The following is a 13,044-nucleotide window of genomic DNA, read 5'->3' on the forward strand; positions in this document are numbered from 1 at the left end:
TCTGTTGGCAGAAAAATAAAAAAAAACAAAAACTATAGCCTTCAAAATATGGGAGTGCAAAGATCTTTATTTTGCAAAAAAGCGTTTCTTAGCGTGATAGTGTAGCGTAGGCAAACCTAAAAAAACCCCCGATATAACTCTGGTATTGCTGTAACAGTGATGACCAGATGAATAAAGGTGCCTAATCACTTCTACTGCATGGTCAGCGTAAAAAATAAATGAATATAGCCATTTTTAATTTGCTGTTGATTTGTTTATTCTGCCTCACAAAGATTGCAGTACAGTGCGCCTCATATTTATCCTGCGCTCTACACTGAGCGATTACTCATTGTAGATTGTACTCATTGTAATGAGGCAGAGATAGTCCTTTCAAAGGATCTAGGCCTTTATGCACCTTGGGTACAACATAAAAGGTGGGAATCATTGGGCATTGTGGACACATGAAAATTTTTACATTTTTAGAAATTAAACCATTATTAAGAGCCTCATTCAATAGATGACCCAGTTGAGTAATAAAACAGCTGGTGGGATATTTTTTCAATTAACAATAAATACAATGCTGTGGTGGAGCGGTCATCGGGAGCATGAGTAGGCTGCAGCAGCGCCTAGCCATGACCACGTGGGCTCGCTCATTTAATATGCACGCCCATCCTCCCTCCCATCTCTCAGCGCTGAAGCCGGCGATGACAGGTGGGCGGGATGATGAGCGGGGGATGCGTGCATAATTAACAACCGGCCGTGATCACCCCTGGCACCTACAGCCTGGAGTGATCATGTGCGGCTGTATTCACTGCAGCAGAGGAACTACCTAGTACACTGAATACTGACAGGAGGAACAAAAGAACCTCAGGAAGCAATTTGATCATTCAAACGCTGTGACCTTCTATTGCCGGACACTATAGTATTGTCTGTCACCCGTGATACACCCGTGACAGGTATCCAGTACACTTGATATTTCTGTGCTAGCCCACCGGGTCTGTCCCCCTTCAGTTGATAAGAGCCCCCAAAACATCTACTTTCCAAAAAAAGAGGAAGCAGAGGTATTTGGTACAGAAAATTCATTGTAACTGTTTTTTGGGGACCCAATCTGCTTGTTGAATTGATATTTCCTAAGGTCCTGTTTTCCATATCGTCTTCACCTTTTTGCTTTTATATTCCCTTTAGGGAGCACACAGAAAAACTCTTTTTTTGTAGGATCACCAACGTCACCTCTCTCTGAATCTGAGTGTTCTATGTCAGTTGAGGAGATATCAGTCGCATGCACAGTCTCTTTTATATTGTAATTCTATTTGTAAAAATTGAGACTTGGATATCTCTCACCTCTCACAAATCCCTTAATAATTGTTTATGCTTTCTGTCTTTGACAGATGTTTGAAACTTCTCTATGGTAAACTGTCAAAGTGCCTCGATTCTAGAAAAATCAGCATCTGTTTTAAACTTAAAGGGGTTATCCATCTTATTTTGCCTTTTTTTGTGATTTCACTATTGGGCTACATAGGGGCAGGTAAGTAGATAGTATCTACCTACCTGCCCTGCTGTCAGCCCCTCTCCTCCATCTCAGAATGGACATGTGACCGCTACTGCTGTGATTTTGCTGCTTCCTGTGACATCACATCGACAGGGCCAGGACCTTGTTGACGGGCAACACAGCAGACTTCATGTTGCCCCCCTACTAGGCAGGTACAGTGCGGGCCCCCCTTCCCTGCACCCTCCAACATATCCCATAGTGCAGTGGTCTCAAAAACTCTGCCCCTAGGCCGCATGCGGCCCCTAATGCTGCTTACGGCGCACAGGCCCAAAGACCCCTTGCTGATCGCTGCCTGTGCTGGGGACCCGTGCAGTTGTGGTGCCCCTGAGACTCTGGTCGCCACAGGATACTGCACCTCAATTAACGTGCGGTATTCATCTCAGGTAAGGGGGGGTTTTAATCACCAGTGTTTCACATTCACACACTACATACAGCTCAGGAGCCTTTACACAGGATGGGATGGCTCAGGGTAGGCAGGGGGATGGCCATAACGATCATGGGACTTCCCGGTTACTGAAGCCAGCTCCCTGAGGGGCGAGTTCCACTTGGTGTAGAAATAGGCGCAACACACTCACATCAGGAGCAGATCTGTCAGGACCATAGTTCTGGCAAGACATCTTTGGAAAACTTGGGACTTTACTGGGCCCGGGGCTTAAAGTGGGAGCTCAGACAGGGTACCTAACTGCTGGGGGGGGACACCCTAGAAATAGGACTATGTCTCTCCTCCTTTCTCAAAAACATCGGTGGTGACCCTTTACCGGACCAGGGATCAACCTGAGCCCATCACGGCAGTGACCAGTGTGACCAGGCTGGCAGCTAAAGTTGTGAGTAAACTACACCCTGAACCCGCAGAGATGGTGTTTGCTCATTCCTTACCGGCACCGACGCCCAGCGCTTAGGCGCCAACCGCCATTACCTTCCCTCTTCATCCACTCGGGACCCACTTCACCTGTGGGGAGTGACACCAACCCAGCTGCCTTAACATCTGCCCCGGAGAGGAATCCTGCAGCGGCGGCTACTACTGACCGCATACCACAGGTGGCGTCATGACAAACTCTCCCAAATATCCACCTTCCCCCACCATTTACTATACGCCTCAGGGCAACGGAACCGGGTAAGGCCACCCCGTGACATCATCTGACCCGACCTGAAACGACCCTGTGACGAGGTTAACCACCTGCCCTCGTGGGGCGCTACACAGTCAGCGTTATAGATCAGAGGATAGATTCCCAGGCGCTGCGCAGTTGCTAGCTCTGTATATAGCTAAAGCAATGATCAGCCGCCGGCCAATCAGAGGTAAGCAGCTGATCACTGGAGAAGCTGTATAAGCTCATCCCTGTGCAGCGCCCGGAAATCTGTCCACTCATATAAAGCGCTGTCAGCAGCTGCCCCTGATGCTGCTTGTGGTGCGCAGGCACGTGTTCCCCTTGCTGATCGCTGCCTGTGCAGGGGCCGCCGCTGACAGAACTTTATATCAGAGGACAGATTTCCGGGCGCTGTGCAGGGACAAACTCTGTATACAGCAACTGCAATGATCAGCCGCTGGCCAATCAGAGGTCAGCAGCTGATCACTGGAGAAGCTGTACAGAGAGCTCGTCCCTGCGAACCATCCTGGAATCTGTCCTCTGATATAAAGCTCTGTCAATGACGGCCCCTGCACTGGCAGCGTTCAAAAAGCAGGAAACAGGACACCGAGGGAATGAGGACAGGTGAGAAGAATTTGTCTTTGTTTTGTTTTTTTTTGCATGTGTGAAGAATGGCACAATAGGTGACACTACTACAGGATGGAGCATTACAAGAAGAGGACCAGGAAAGGGGACATTACTACAGGAAGAGCAGAAGAATGGGGCATAATACTATAGGATGGGCACATTACTATAGGATGGGCACAGTACTACAGGATGGGAACAAGTATGGGGTACGTTACTATATTATGGGGACAAGGGTGGGCACATTACTACATTATATGTGCGGTGGATGTGATGTGAGGTGATTGCGCTGTCACAGATGAGAGGTAGTATCTGTATTTCCAATGCTGGAGTGATCAGTGCTGAGCAGAATACTGACAGCCAATGTGTGTGCAGAGGGTGGGGCTGGACAGCGAGACCGGGCGGTGCCAGCTTTGATTGTGAGGTTTGTTAAAATTGCTAGAGCTGCAGGTAAAAAAAGTGGCTGCAGAGAATAAAGCGATAATTCAAGAGGAACAAATATTAGAAAACAAAACAATAAATAATATAGGAATATTTTAGATGACAATACAATACAGATGAACTTAAAAAAAAATGTTGGAGTTTATGTCGGACAACTTCTTTAAGTACTTCCACCGTAAGCTCACTAAGTTTGTTAAAAGTACTCTTAAAAATAGGTTTCTCTTCGTTCAGCAGAATTTACATAAAGCAGAGTAAGCTTTCAAAAAGCTTGTCTTTCAATTTACTCAATAATTCAGGAGTTCTTGTTCTGTCAAATCGAAAGTGACACACATCCGGCGCCGGTAACGACGTCGCAACGTGTAAAGCCTAGGAGAGAAGATGAACGAGCGTGCAACAGTCAAAAATCAGTGATCTGTGTCACATCGTTCATTTTCATAATGTCGGTGCGTCCGCAGGTACGATGTTGTTTGTCGTTCCTGCAGCTCCACACATCGCTGTGTGTGAAGCCGCAGGAGCGACAAACATCTCCTTACCTGCATCCGCCGTCCACCGGCAATGCGGAAGGAAGGAGGTGGGAGGGATGTTTACGTCCCACTCATCTCCGCCCCGCTTCCATTGGCCGCCTGCCGTGTGACGTCGCTGTGACGCCGCACGACCCGCCCCCTTAGGAAGGAGGCGGGTCGCCGGCTAGAGCAACGTTGCAGGGCAGGTAAGTGCGTGTGAAGCTGTCGTAGCGATAATGTTCGCTACGGCAGCTATCACAAGATATCGCATGTGCGACGGGGGCGGGTACTATCGCGCTCGGCATCGCTATCATCGGCTAGCGATGTCGCAGCGTGCAAAGTACCCCTTAAGCCTGCTTTACACGTTATGATTAAGCATACGATATCATATGCGATCGTAACCGCCCCCATCGTATGTGCGGCACGTTCAATTTGTTGAACGTGTCGCACAAACGATTATTTGCCGTCACACGTACTTACCCTTCCATACGACCTCGATGTGGGCAGCGAACGTCCACTTCCTGGAGTGGGAGGGACATTCGGCGTCACATCGACGTGACGAGGCAGGCGGCCAATAGAAGCGGAGGGGCGGAGATGAGCGGGACGTAAACATCCCGCCCACCTCCTCCCTTCCGCATAGCCGGCGGGAGCCGCGGGATGCAGGTAAGATCTGTTCATCGTTCCCGGGGTGTCACACACTGCGATGTGTGCTACCTCAGGAACATTGAATAACCTCACGTTCAATTTTTAGCAATTGAACGACGTGCATGCGATAAACGTTTTAACGTTCAATCGCAATCGCACGTAGCTGTCACACACTACAATATAACTTACGATGCCGGATGTGCGTCACTTACGACGTGACCCCGCTGACACATCGTAAGATATATTGTAGCGTGTAAAGCCCGCTTTAGTCCTTTGGGAACAATTTGATTTTTAATATAATTTTCTAAGGAAATTCCCTTCACGATTTGAAATTCTTTTCATAAATGGCAGTGAGTTCATGGAAGAGGTTTTTTTTAGATTAAGTAAACCAGCAGACTCCCAGTCTCCTTCCTGTTCGGAGAAAACATGTACTTCAATAATACATTGTTCACGATTAATGGGTCTCGAGAGAAAACCAGCCATTTGATTGAAAATATATTGATTCACTGTTAATTGGATAAATAAATGTGCATACACCAAAGACCATAAATATGCACTAGTGTATTAAAATGTAACATTTAATTACTTAAACAAAATAAACCCTTATAAAAATAAGTAGCTACCAATTTTGTAGGATTAAGCAAAAGGATAATAAGATAAAGGTAAATATAGATAGGGAGGGGTTGCCATACCTTGCTGCGGAGGTTGGCACCCAACATAAACGCAAATGGCTCCCCCACTCACAGACGGCTCTTCCTGGTATTGCCCTGGGAATCCCTGGGCAAATAGTATATGTAACACCCGTAAGGAAGAGAAAAACTTTTAAACACCAAAGTGAGGCCTCTGACCACAAAAATACAAAAAATGCAGGGAAAACAAATTATTTATAGAATGGAGGAGAAAAGGTATAAAAGGGGTGAAAGATCTGCTTCATGAGACGGAAAATAGATGGTTGTCCTGTCAAAAAAATTGTGACAAAATATGGGCTATCTCCATTCCAAGTTATACAATATAAACAGATAGATAAAGGTATAATGCAGCTACTGAGAGATGTTGGGAAGGAACAAGGGATGATTGATATGGACCAACTTATTATGCAGGAGCAGCGGGAGATTAACATAACTTCACTATACAAAGCATTGCGAGAGGTGTTAGTCCCCTTAAACACGGATAAGACCCTGGGAAAATGGGCGAAACAATTGAGAGACGAGACAGCAGGGGACAAGATACTAAGAGGATGGATGAGAATGAGAAAAGAGGTGGTTAATGAGGGCTGGAGGGACACACATTTTAGACTGATACACAGGGCGATCTATGGCTTCAACATACCAAACAAACAGGTGGTTAATAAGATAGTACATTGTCCCAAATGTAGGATGCTAAACACGGATCTGTTACATGGGATTTGGCAATGCCCAGAGAGTCAAAAATTCTGGAAAAAAATGCAGGCGCTAATAACTAATATATGGGGGGTAGAGGTGGCGATGGACCCACTGATATGGATTTTTCATGATGACCATGTTGAACAAATGGCAAGAGTGAATGAAAAAAGAGATAAAATACCAAAGCTGTTCCATAGTATAGCCATAATAGGAAAAAGGGCTTTGCTGGGCAAATGGCTCGAAGGGAACGTTCCGTCAGAAGACGAGGTAATGAGGCAGATTAAAATGCTACTTAGAATTGAATAGAGGGAAGCAGAAGAAAAACAAAGACGGTTTGACCGACGCATTCTTTAAAAAATGGAGAAAATTCATGGAAAAACAATGTGAAGCTACAGAAATACAAACAATAGTGGTATCTACTAGAAGACATTAAGGGAACATTGGGGAAATTAAAACAGCCATAATGTGAAGGTGTGATAAGAAGGCAAATGATTCATCTAGAGACATGTGGTGATGATAAAATGACAAAATGTGGCGTTGTTGGGTGTTCTTCGTGTGGGCTAGACAGGAGGAAAAGTGTGCTAAGTTGTTGGGAGGGCTATTTTAGAATAGAAGGAAGACGAAACATAGTTAAGGGGGGGAAAACAAGGGAAACAGGAGGAATAGTTAATTGCCAATAACCTGTTAATGGACATAGTGAATTCATACTTGCTATATTGTTTAATAAGATGTAATGCACATGAAAATTTGGAATAAAATTTGATGTTTAAAAAAAAAAATACAAAAAATATTAAAAGGACCACACTTAATCCATCCAAAAAACTGAAACCAGTCAGCCAAAATAACAAATGTAGAAGATGGTGCATAGATAGTCGGTAAATAACTATTAGAATAAAAGCACAAATATATTCCAAAAAAATTCTGTTAAAGGGAACCTGTCACCAGATTTGGTGACTATAAGCTGCGGCCACCACCAGTGAGCCCTTATATACAGTATTTTAACATACTGTATATAAGAGCCCAGGTCGCTGTGTACAACGTAAAAATCACTTTATAATACTCACCTAAACGGTCGGTTCAGTGCAGATGGGTCAGGTGGGTGTCTCCGTTCTCCGGATGTGACGCCTCCTCTTTTGGCCATTTTCGTCCTCCTTCTTCTGAAGCCGGGGTGCATAACGCATCCTACATCATGCACACGCGCCGGCATTGAGGTCCTGCGCAGGTGCACTTTGATCTGCCCTAAGCAGGGCAGATCAAAATATCAAAGTATCATTCTGACAGAGAACGTGAGCTTGGGCTTCTTGTGACGTCAGCAGCATTTGGTGGTGTCGGCAGTGGTCGGCATGTTCGTGGCGCAGAGTATCTCGGCAGCTCACAGAGATCTCATCCATGATGTCTCCTTCGATTTTCATGGTCGGAGAATGGCTACTTGTTCCAGTGATCAGAGAGTGAAAGTGTGGGACAAAAGTGAAAAAATTGTGACTAGCATTTTACTGCAAGTTGGAAGACACACAGTGGGTCGATGTGGCGTGTAACGTGGGCTCATCCAGAGTTTGGTCAGGTGATGGCGTCATGTTCATTTGACAGAACAGCTGCGGTGTGGGAAGAAATCGTAGGAGAATCAAACGACAAACCTAGAGGACAAAGTCATTGGGTGAAGAAAACTACGCTTGTGGATAGCAGGACGTCTGTAACCGATGTCAAGTTTGCCCCTAAGCATATTGACTTAATGTTGGCCATGTACTCTGCAGATGGGGTGGTGAGGATCTACGAAGCCCCTGACGTGATGAATCTCAGTCAGTGGTCTCTGCAGCATGAAATATCTTGTAAATTGAGATGTAAATGTATTTCTTGGAATCCCTCTAGTTCACGAGCGTATTCTCCTACCATTGCTGTGGGAAGTGATGACACTAGCCCCAATATAATGGGAAAGGTTCAGATCTATGAATACGAGAACACAAGGAAATACGTCAAGGCTGAAACCTTTATGACCGTCACAGACCCCATTCAGGACATTGATTTTGCTCCAAACTTGGGCAGATCCTACCATATATTGGCAGTAGCAAGTAAAGATGTCAGAATTTTTACAATAAAACCTTTAAGGAAGGAGCTGACCTCTTCAGGGGGAGTCACAAAGTTTGAAATCCACACCGTGGCACAGTTTGATAATCACAACTCACAAATATGGCATGTAAGCTGGAATATAAAGGGCACAGTCTTGGCATCTTCTGGCGATGATGGCAGTGTTCGTTTGTGGAAAGCAAACTTCATGGACAATTGGAAATGCACTGGTGTTCTAAAAGGAGATGGGAACCCTGTGAATTCAAACCAAGGATTCTCTGTGTCTTCTGTTGGGTCCGGCAATCAAAGTTTACCGAATTCAGTTAACAGGTCATCTTCATCCAGAGTGCACATTTGATGCAAAGCTAACCGGAGTAACTTAGCTGTTTTAGCTGCTAGCTGAATGCCCGCAGGAATGGATACCGAGTTTTTCCTTTCCACGACACACAGAAACCTACTTAATATTAAATGGTTGTTTTGTCTTTGTTTTTCTTGTTGTTTTTCAAATTATTAAGATATCAGTATACTGTTTGCAGCATTTCCTTGCTGTGGGGTATTGGCGCCACCTGCTGGCCATCTAAGTAAAGATCTTTTATAATGCTTTTTTGCTTTTAAATGTATCAATTAAAAATGAACCTTTTTCTAAAATTTTGCCGTGGTACAGAAATGTTTCTTTCTTGACACCATTTTAAAGTACCTGATTCATGTTTCCATACACTCATATGGGGATCAGCCTACGACCAGATCCAGAATTAATTCCGGACCTGAACCAGGATTTTTGTTTTTTTTTTAAATAAAAAAAATACAAAAACCCAGTTGGACCACCGATTCCAGATATTTGCAGGTTCACCCATCATCACTACTCCTAGGTAATAATGGAGAACCCGAAAATAAACGTAATTCCCAAATACCTGTAACTACCACATTATAGCAAGCAGGAGTAAGGGCTCGTGCACACGTTTCGTAATTGCATGCATTTACGCTGCGTATTGCACTGCAGCGTAAATGCATGCATCCTGCGTACCCTGCACAATCTATGAAGATTGTGCATGACACGTGCGCACGATGCTTTTATGAATGCAGCGATTTGGGTGCTAAAATTTTCACCCAAATCCGTGCGTTTATAAAATGAGCATGTCACTTATTACGTGCTCTCTGGATGCAGCTCCCACTCTGTCTATGGTGAGGGCAGCAGCCAGAGCGCATGAAATTGGCTTTTTTTGTACAAAAAAACTGCATCCATTATGCAGTGTTTCTGCAGTGATTTGAAGCGCACATGTGCTGTCAAATCGCTGCAGAATATTCAGCAGTTACGTGCGCATGAGCCCTAAAAGTGATGCATTCACACTGAACATTGCTAGGAATAGTCTTTTCCTACTAATCAGATAGTGCTGCCGATCAGTGAAATGATCTTTTATCTTATTTAAAAAAAAATCATTGCTCTTGGCAGAAAATGGTCCTGAGTTCTGGTGATTGTTATTGATCATTCTGTGCACATTGTAAATGTGGCCAGCCTGTCTAAATAGGCTATTAAAAAAACGCAGCTCAGCTTCTAAGTAGCTGATTGGCGGTCATTTATGGCAACTGGTTGACCAGTGTAAGGGAACTCAATCTTCCACAATTAACCACTTAATGACCACCAATATGTCTTTTCACTGACCTGAGATATAAGTGAATGGCATCCGTATGTGGGTAAAAATGTTAGTTGCCACAATATCTGACAACCTGCTGCATCAATAATGATTAGTCTTGGCCCTGACCATGGCCGTTTAACCCACTAAATGCCATTGTCAATAGTGACAATGGCATCTAGATTGTTAATAGAGTGGGGCTCCCTTTTTAACCGTATTGGCACCCTGAGGTCATGATTGTGTAGTCCTGATTGTTGACAAGTAATGACCTTAATGGCCATTTACACGCTGCGACATCGCTAACGATATATCGTCGGAGTCACGGTCTTTGTGACGCACATCCGGTGTCGTTAGCGACATCTCAGCATGTGAAACCTATGTGCGACCTTAAACGGTAAAAATCGGTGGTGTGTGAGAGGTCGTTCATTTACCAAAAATCATTGTCTGGTCAGTAGCGAGGGATGGTCGTCGTTCCTGCGGCAGCACACATCTTTATGTGTGACACCGCAGGAGCAAGGAACATCTCCTTAGCTGCGATCGCTGGCAATGAGGAAGGAAGGAGGTGGGCGGAATGTTCGTCCCGCTCATCTCCGCCCCTCCGCTTCTATTGGGCGGCCGCTTAGTGACGTCGCTATGACGCCGAATGAACCGCCCCCTTAGAAAGGAGGCGGTTAGCCGGTCACAGCGACATCGCTAGGCAGGTAAGTAGTGTGACTATTCCTAGCGATGTTGTACGCCACGGGCAGCGATGTGCCCGTGACGCACAACCGACGGGGGCGGGTACGCACGCTAGCGATCTCGCTAGTGAGATCGCAGCGTGTAAAGTGCCCTTTAGAGTTTGCCAGCTCCAGTGGCCTGTTCAACATTTTAATGGTAGAAATTATTTTTCATTCCTGTCATTCCACTTTGAAATGATTCCTTAAAAGCACTTAAAGGGTTATCAAACTACCTGACAGAAGTTTTGAATATGTTGAGGGGCGTCACTTTTAAAATACAATCATTTATTGGGGCTTTCCAATAAAAAGGTCCCCCCAAAGTCACTTGAAAATGGAATAGGATACTAAAAAATTAAGCTTTGTAAATTCACATGAAAATGAAAAATTGTTGCAAAATTTTTAAATCTTATGACATCCTAACAAAATAAAATAACATATATATATAAAAAAATAACTACTAATAGTCTGCAGATATGGGGTTAATAGGCAGGTTAATAGCGTTCTGATGTTGTGTGGCCATCACACTGAAAGTCTCGCTGCTGGGAGGAAATGCTGTTTATTACTCCCGGTAGTCTGCAGCTTTCATTCACAGAAGAGAGGCCGGCAGCGAGGCTTCAGTTATGGCTTTTTACATAGTGAGCAGCAACTGAAACCTCGCCATCGCACTGACTGACAGCTGGCTCAATACTGATGTAATGCAGTGTCGGCTGTCACTCGTGATTACAGCCGCCGTTCACTATGCAAAGAGTGTTTGACTGAAGTCACACTGGCCACACCCCAATAACTGAAAGCCGAAGGCTTCCTGGGCTCTCAGTGAGGCGGCTGTACCGCGCCACAATGCTATTAACCTGCAGATCAACCCCATATCTGCTGGTAATAGCATTTTTTACATAACAGGTTCACTTTAACCCCTTAACGACTGAGATATGCATTTTAACAGTGGTTGTTCAAGGGTCTTATTCCTAAGTGCCGCTTTTTAACATCACTGAGGAATAATAGAATAGCCCCGTGGGCAAAACTCCCATGGGTGACAGCTGACTTCCGCAGGCATCAGCCCCAACCGGTTTCGGAGCCGATTAACCCCATACATACCGCTGTGAATCGTGACAACAGTATTTAAGACATTAAACGGGGGCTAAAAGACCCTCAATAGCAGGATTGGATAGACGTCAAACAGAGTCCAAGATGTCCCCATTTGCCTCATTAGAGCGAGTGGTTCAGTTGGAGATTTTGTCTGAATCACATTTTGGGGGGATTTACATGGAAACCCTGATGTACAGTTAGGTCCAGAAATATTTGGACAGTGACACAATTTTCGCGAGTTGGGCTCTGCATGCCACCACATTGGATTTGAAATGAAATCTCTACAACAGAATTCAAGTGCAGATTGTAACGTTTAATTTGAAGGTTTGAACAAAAATATCTGATAGAAATTGTAGGAATTGTACACATTTCTTTACAAACACTCCCCATTTTAGGAGGTCAAAAGTAATTGGACAAATAAACCAAACCCAAACAAAATATTTTTATTTTCAATATTTTGTTGCGAATCCTTTGGAGGCAATTACTGCCTTAAGTCTGGAACCCATGGACATCACCAAACGCTGGGTTTCCTCCTTCTTAATGCTTTGCCAGGCCTTTACAGCCGCAGCCTTCAGGTCTTGCTTGTTTGTGGGTCTTTCCGTCTTAAGTCTGGATTTGAGCAAGTGAAATGCATGCTCAATTGGGTTAAGATCTGGTGATTGACTTGGCCATTGCAGAATGTTCCACTTTTTTGCACTCATGAACTCCTGGGTAGCTTTGGCTGTATGCTTGGGGTCATTGTCCATCTGTACTATGAAGCGGCGTCCGATCAACTTTGCGGCATTTGGCTGAATTTGGGCTGAAAGTATATCCCGGTACACTTCAGAATTCATCCGGCTACTCTTGTCTGCTGTTATGTCATCAATAAACACAAGTGACCCAGTGCCATTGAAAGCCATGCATGCCCATGCCATCACGTTGCCTCCACCATGTTTTACAGAGGATGTGGTGTGCCTTGGATCATGTGCCGTTCCCTTTCTTCTCCAAACTTTTTTCTTCCCATCATTCTGGTACAGGTTGATCTTTGTCTCATCTGTCCATAGAATACTTTTCCAGAATTGAGCTGGCTTCATGAGGTGTTTTTCAGCAAATTTAACTCTGGCCTGTCTATTTTTGGAATTGATGAATGGTTTGCATCTAGATGTGAACCCTTTGTATTTACTTTCATGGAGTCTTCTCTTTACTGTTGACTTAGAGACAGATACACCTACTTCACTGAGAGTGTTCTGGACTTCAGTTGATGTTGTGAATGGGTTCTTCTTCACCAAAGAAAGTATGCGGCGATCATCCACCACTGTTGTCATCCATGGACGCCCAGGCCTTTTTGAGTTCCCAAGCTCACCAG

The 13,044-nt window shown here is 44.7% G+C and overlaps 1 protein-coding gene and 1 pseudogene across 3 annotated transcripts in view; one reads left to right on the forward strand and one right to left on the reverse strand.

The window, feature by feature from the left end:
• Positions 1-13,044, reverse strand: part of ANKRD31 (ankyrin repeat domain 31) — a 408,642-nt gene that overhangs the window by 233,439 nt on the left and 162,159 nt on the right. The window lies entirely within an intron of this gene.
• LOC142301230 (nucleoporin SEH1 pseudogene) lies at positions 7,546-8,627 on the forward strand (annotated as a pseudogene).

This window comes from Anomaloglossus baeobatrachus, chromosome 1 (genome assembly GCF_048569485.1).
Source record: "Anomaloglossus baeobatrachus isolate aAnoBae1 chromosome 1, aAnoBae1.hap1, whole genome shotgun sequence".
In the NCBI taxonomy this organism is placed as follows: Eukaryota; Metazoa; Chordata; class Amphibia; order Anura; family Aromobatidae; genus Anomaloglossus; species Anomaloglossus baeobatrachus.